The sequence below is a fragment of the Pelodiscus sinensis genome, chromosome 32, assembly GCF_049634645.1.
Source record: "Pelodiscus sinensis isolate JC-2024 chromosome 32, ASM4963464v1, whole genome shotgun sequence".
Lineage (NCBI taxonomy): Eukaryota > Metazoa > Chordata > Testudines > Trionychidae > Pelodiscus > Pelodiscus sinensis.
Genome location: NC_134742.1, coordinates 12,826,565 through 12,833,951, shown reverse-complemented (window position 1 = coordinate 12,833,951; position 7,387 = coordinate 12,826,565).

Here is a 7,387-nt window from a genome sequence, read left to right as displayed (position 1 = left end):
ATGCCTCATTTGGAAAGAACCGGAAGTACATGCTAACATCAGAGAGCAACAACCCCACCCAAAAAACCCCACAACCACCCCCCCAAAAAACCACCAAAACAAGTCCTCAAAACAAAACAAAAAAAACTCCAAACCAAATACACATACACACACAACCCCACCACAAATACAGTACTGTACTGTACAGTAGTGTATTTGTAGTAGGGTGACCATATTTGAATTTTAAAAAAGAGAACACCCTGAGAAAGAGTGTATGTATCAGTATCTGCCAACTCACTTTGTATTAATGTGTCATGACATGAATACAACGTGAGTTGGTAGATACTGATGCAGACACATACACTCCCTCTCAGGGGTGTCCTCTTTTTTGAAAGTTCAAATATGGTAACCCTAATTTGTGGTTAGTTGTGTTTTCAGTGTTAAAAGTGAACTACTTAAAAAAAAAAGACTAGGAAAAGCAGCATTTTCTTCTGCACAGTAAAGTTTTAAAGCTGAATTAAGTCACTGTTCAGTTGCACACTTTTGAAAGTACAACCATAATATTTTGTTCAGAGTTACTAGCCTTTCGGAGTTATGAACAACTCCATTCCTGAGGCATTCACAGCTCTGAGGTTTTGTTTTATGTATAGTACATCAGAGCGTTTAAGGGCAGAAGGAATCAACTAGTATGATCTCATGGGCTAGAGAATTTTAGTCTCGTTTTTTAAAAGAAACCCCCCCTCTCTCTCCTGATTCTTTGACCAAAGAAATCCCCTCCCCTTGACCCATCAGGGAGGAGTTTGCTAGCTCACCTTAACAATGTGCAATGGCTGCCATCTCCTGGAGGCAGATGGGTAGACATATCAGTTCACATCATTTGACTTGGGTTGGTTTTACAACTGGTTCTTTGTTCTCCCAAGACAAATGACAACCTCCCATCTGCCCCACTTTTGTGTGTGTGTGTGGGGGGGGGGGAAGGCGGGGATCTGAGGAGATTTGACAACACACGTCAATTATTAGAGAGGATGCAGGCAATCTGAAGGGATTTTAGATTGACACCAGATAGTTAGGAAAAAAGACAAAATTGGGGGACTTTTAGATAAATATACAACAATTAAAGAAAACATTTGCAGGGATTTTAGGTTGCTATTTGAAAGTGCAGGAGGAAAAGGAACATTTAATGGGTTTTCATGGCAATATTAAAAATTAGAGGGGATAGAAGCCACGTCTTACATGATTTTTATGTCACTGACCAATTAGAAAGAAAACCAGGAAAATATGAAGGAACTTTGTATCAAAATTCCAGATTTGGCAAGAAAAGGGACACGCACAGAGGAAACTATACTTCCATGTTTGTGAAGTTGAAAGGAGTACAAAGAAGGCTCAGGGGATATGGAGATTTATTTGATCATCATTGATATTTTAATTTGATTCAAAAATCAGTGAGAAAACAAGGCAAAAAATGAGGGAATGAAGGAGGAAATGAGGAAAAACTCGAAGGGACTTTTCATCAATATTCAGTAATGATGGAGGAAGTTGCCCCTCTGCCTGCTATTCATACAGGCAGCAGGAGCCTCCGGATTGGTCTGGGAGGAGACATTGGTACCAGAACATGCCGGAAGGTTCCATGACAGTTGGGAGAGGGCAGCAGGTGAGGTGGGGCAGTTGGTTGGCAGTTAGCCCACGCGGTGGGTGTGGGCAGCCTTCACTGGGTACTTCCTCTAACTGAGGGGATTTATATAGCACGTCAACAGTTGAAGAGAAAAGGGGGCCAAATAGAAGAGCATTTTATAGAATATTAAATAATTAGTGAGAAAAGAGAATTTTGAAGGGGTTTAATATCAAAAATCAAGGATTAGAGAGGAAAGGGCAACACACCTGAGGGGATTTCATGTCAATATTTGGTTACTCGTGAGAAAAGGGGCAAACTCTGAGGGAGTTATAAATGAATTTTCAGTAATCAGATTGAAAACAGGCCAAACAGAAACGATTTCAGATCAGTCACAGAAAACTGAAGGAGAAAAAGGGATTTAATCTCATGCAGTCGTTGCTTATAGGCAGCTTACAACTATCACTCCCTCACATCCACAAGGTGGGGAAATGTTCAGGGCCGCTGTTTCCCTCCAAAAGCTGACGTGGCAGGACTTAATAATGGGGGAAGCTCCCAAACCATCCATGTCTGTGAATTACAGAGGAAAGGGGGAAAATCTCAGTGGTTTCAGGATGATATCTAAAAATGGAAATGTGTCAACATCGGAGGGACTTTTGGATCAATATTTTAGATGAAATTTGGACAGTAGGAAAAAGTTCCTACCTGTCAGGGTGGTCAAACACTGGAATAAATTGCCCAGGGAGGTTGTGGAATCCCCATCTGTGGAGATATTTAAGAGCAGGTTAGATAAATGTCTATCAGGGATGGTCTAGACAGTACTTGGTCCTGCCGTGAGGGCAGGGGACTGGACTCGATGACCTCTCGAGGTCCCTTCCAGTCCTAGTTTTCTATGATTCTATGAGAGAAAATGGGGCAAAATCTGAAAGATTTTAGATCAGTGCTAAAAAGGAAAGGATCCAGCGAGGATTTATATCAATGTTTGATAGTGAAAAGGAAGGAATTTAATTTCTCATAAATAAAGGAGACGATGATCATTGGAGAATGTATCTATCTGTGACAGAGGGGAAAGAGTTAACATTTGAGAGTGTTCTAAATAATACTTGATCATTAAGAAGAAAAAGCCAGATTTTTAAGGGTATCTAAGCACCTAAGGATAGTGACTTTTTAAAAGTATTCAAATGCCCAGAGCCACTATGAAATCAGTGGAAGTTAGAAGCCCATGTACCTTTGTAGATCTGGGCGTAGGTGCCTAATTCCATTCATTACATGGGAATTAGGTGCTTAAAAACTTTGAGAAATCTCACTAGGCTCAAATCCGTCTCTTCGGGCATCCAACTTCCTTAACAAACCTGGCCCAATGTGATTTCATTCCCATTGTCTGCCAACTTTAACGAGAGAAGGGAAGAGGACATTGGAACCCAGAACGTGCTGAAAAGTTCAGTGACAGCTGGGATAAGACTGCTGCTCAAAGTTGGGGTTTTTAGGAAGGGGTTTAGCACACTGAGAACGAGAGAGAAAAATCTGAGGAGAAAATTGGATATGATAGCGTTTAACCTTCACTGGTTTCCCCCCCACATCTCACCCCCCTAAGTGGGAGCAATGATTCAAGACAGTCATTTCTCATGAAAAGAAGTGGTTGCAGTTTAATGGTGGAGGATGGAAATTACTTGGAAATAGAAGAGAATTTTTATTTATAGTTGAAAATCAGAACAGAACAAAATGTGAGGGGATTTTATGCCACTATTTGAAAATAGGGGGGGAGAGGGGTTGTGAACAACACAAGGGATTATAATCACTAGTCAGTAATGAGTATGCGGCAAAATATGAGGAATTGTGAATCTCCCCATTTGAGATAATGGTTCAGGCCAACTGTTTCAAACTGGCTGTAATTAAAAATGAGAGGGAAGAGGAGGAAAACCCCATGCTTTGGGGAATTTTATAATAATATTTGATCATTAGCATCTGTCTGCAGCTGGACACGCAGGAAAAAATGATCCAAATAGCATGAATTTAAAGTGGATTCGTTAAACCACATTAAACGGTGGATGCTCTTACTCAAAATTGAAGTGGCCTTGTTTTACTTTGGAAATGAATTAAACTAAACTGATTTAAGAGTATTTTAATTCTGATTAAGAGCATCTACACAGGGGTTTAATAAGATTTACATAATCCATTCTGAAAATTAATTCAGATTAATTTACCCGAGTGTCCTTGTGTACACAAGAGCTTACAGGATCAAGGATGGTTTTAGGTCAGTATTTGATAGTTAGAGAAAGGAAGAGGGGAAATCTCAGCAGATTTTATATCAGTAAAGTTATATCACTAAATGTGACAGTGAGAGGAACTAAACAAACACGGGGATTTTAGATCAATATGTTTCAGTGAATCTTAGTCTTGAATCCATTAATGCATATGAGTAACTTTACTCACTGAGTACAATGGGTATTGAATAAGTACTAAGCACGGGGTTCAGATTTGGCCTAGTAGAAGAATTTCCGCAAAGTGTATTTCATTTCTCCATTTTTGGTCTCTTTCAGGTATACAAACTGCAACAGCAGTTGCTGGCATCCTGATAATGCACCAGGCTATCGCGGTGAGTTCAGCTAATTAACAGGTGCTGGGTTGGTGGGCAGTAAATCTACACATACCTATACTCCTACGGTATGTCTACACAACAGCTGGGAGAGTGATTCCCAACTAGGCAATATATACATGAGCAATTTCATTAAAATAACAGCAGTAGGACTAATGTTGCTCCAGCCAGTCATACAAGTACATACATAGAGGGTATGCAGGATTGTACTCAGGTGATGAGCAGCCATCTTGCAATTATCTGGCTAATAGCTTGAATTAGTGCATATACGGTACCTGTACCAGAGCTGGGCCATGTCTAGACTTCAGGTTTCTTTTGGAAGAAGCCTTTTTTGGAAGAGATCTTCCGAAAAGAGTATCCTTCCAAAAGAATGTCTCCATACTGCAAATGTGCATGAAAAAAGTGATTTGCTTTTTCAAAAGATCGCATCCAGTGTGAATGGACGTTCTCTCGCATGTAAGCTGTGATTGCTATGGATGGAGTGGCCATCAGGGCACCTGTGCTTTTTCCTCTTTCCTCTTCTTCCGAAAAAACTCCCTCTTCCCCGTCCACACACGGCTTTTTCTGAAAGAGTTCTTTTGCAAAAAGGCTTCTTCCTCATAGAATGAGGATTACTAATGCTGGAAAACCCCCCTCTGTTCCTTCAATTTTCTTGCAGAAGAATGCGATTGCAGAGTGGACGTTCCTTAAGTTTTGTTGGAAAAAGGGTCGTATTCCGGACAAAACTCAGTAGTGTAGACAGACCCTAAAATGCTACAGGACCCTTGTTGTTTTTTGAGTCTAACAGGGCTACTACCCCCTCTGAGACCTCAGAGTACACATATCATCATCCTTTCTGACAGAGAGATGCATGTTTCAAAGAGCGTGCAAATAAGGTTTCATCCTACAAAACAGCATCACTAGCTACTTCTAACGCCTAAGAGCCAGAACTCTACCACATAGCACGGATCTGGTCTTAATGCAAAACAATTAATTAGTAACACAGGATTTTTAAAAAAATCATTCAGATCAGAGTTTTAGATATCTGCCAAGTATCAGAGGGGTCGCCGTGTTAGTCTGAATCTGCAAAAGCGGCGAGGAGTCCTGTGGCACCTTATAGACTAACTGAAGTGTAGGAGCATAAGCTTTCGTGGGCAAAGACCCACTTCGTCAGATGCAAGTGGGTCTTTGCTGCATCTGACGAAGTGGGTCTTTGCCCACGAAAGCTTATGCTCCTACACTTCAGTTAGTCTATAAGGTGCCACAGGACTCCTCGCCGCTTTTAGATATCTGCACCACTCAAAAGAAATCTGTTAGAAGACTCTTTAACAGGTTGAGCCCCAAGGAAACCCAAACCGCACCACAGGCTGCAGGCCACATGCGTGTGTTGAGTAACTCTGGCTTACAGGGAACCTTGCGCTAGAGCCCTTTCAACTGCTTTTATTTAAAGAGCTCGCGCCTTCCTCATGGCTGCCAGGCAACGTACTAGGGGGTGAAGCCTGGAACAACTGCACAGGCCGGATCCAGCCCTGATAGAGATGGTGGTTGGTCCTGTCACAAGTGCAAGGGACAGGTATCGATGACCTCTCAAGGTCACTTCTAGTTCTAGTGTTGATACATAGGCATTCATTCATGCTGCTAACCTCTCCCTCCTGCACAAACCTACATACCACTATATAGACCCGCATATAGACCCAGTGGTGGGCAATAACCCACCTGTGGATCAGACACTGTTTGCCAGGGTTAGCCCCTGGCGGTCTGCTGCCACGGGTACTTGCAGCTCCTGTTGGTCGCAGGTTGCCGTTGCTAGGGCTACAGGAAGCAACGACACTTCCTGCAGCTCCCATTGGCCGGGAACGGTGATCTGTGGCCAATAGGAGCTGCAAATGCCCGTACCTGCAGAGGTGCAGGTAAATAAAGTGGTAGCAGCCCACCAGAGCTAATCCCGGCGAACCGCTGCTGTCTTATTGCCCACCCTGATATAGACCATTCACTGTGATGGGCAGAGCACCAGCAGCAACCAGCTTTAAAACAAGGTACCTCATCTTCCTCCGGGAAACCCTGGGTCTTGAAAGAACTACAGTTCTTCTCCCCTCTGCTCATTCTCTCCTTTTTACCCTTTGTCTCTCCCATTGCAACTTAATTAGGTACCCGGCTTCAATTAACCATAAATACCTGTTCCCTCCCATACCAATTCCATTTCTCAGGATGCTGCCTTGGATGGCCATAGTCAAGTGCCGGTACAAGAGGCAGGAAAGTTTCTGAAAATGAGAAGGTGGGATCAGTCAGCTGACTCCAGACAAAAGTCCCACCTGCTCATAACCCACCCTGAACCCTAGACAAGTGCCCCTTATCCATTCAACTTCCCATGCCACTAGAAGAACCCAGCGTCCCAAGGGTTAGGAGGTTTTCCGTTCAACCATGTCACCCTTCAGATGGGAGGTTTCTGGTAAGTTGCTACCGTTCTATGGACATGTAGGCTAGGTGTAGACCAATGTTTCTAAACCAGTGGTGCGAGTAGCCTTAGGGGTACTTGAGAGAAGTCGGGGCGAGGGGAGAGGGGAGAGAAGTACGTCAATACAACTGAAATTTGGAGAAAATTGAATTTTTGTTTTCCGTTTTACAGCACTTGCTTATTTTTCTACTTTTTACACCTCAAAATTCCATCGCCTGCCTAGCTACGATTAAGTTGTTTAAACAAATGTGTTGCAAATGGAAGGAGAAAAATGAGTCTGAAACCTGTAGCTACAGGGGGTACTTATAATTTTTTTAAAAGGGGTACGTTATAAAAAAAGGCAGAGAAACACTGGTCTAGCATATGTTTTTGCAGAAAAACATACGCAAAATGCACTCCACATTTTGTGTAACTTTTTCTGCTTTTTTTTTTTCAGAAGACGCTTTTCCGCCATTTGGCTTTGTCTAGGTGGGACCAAATGGTAGAAAATCTTCCTCTTTTGGAGGAGCCCTTATTCCTCGTAGAATGAAAAAAAAAAAAGAGGACGAGAGAAAAAAAGCAGAAGAGCACACACATTCCCTAGACATGGTGGGTTTCTTCCGGGATGCCAAAGGTATCCCAGAAAAAACCCACAGGGTAGATATAGGCATAATGACCTCTGGTAGTGAAAGGTATCACGTGTGTTATTGGCCTAAGGAAAACACTGATTAGTGCTGATCTTCAGCATAAATTGTAAAAAAGAAATTCTTGGCTAGTACATTTGAAATTG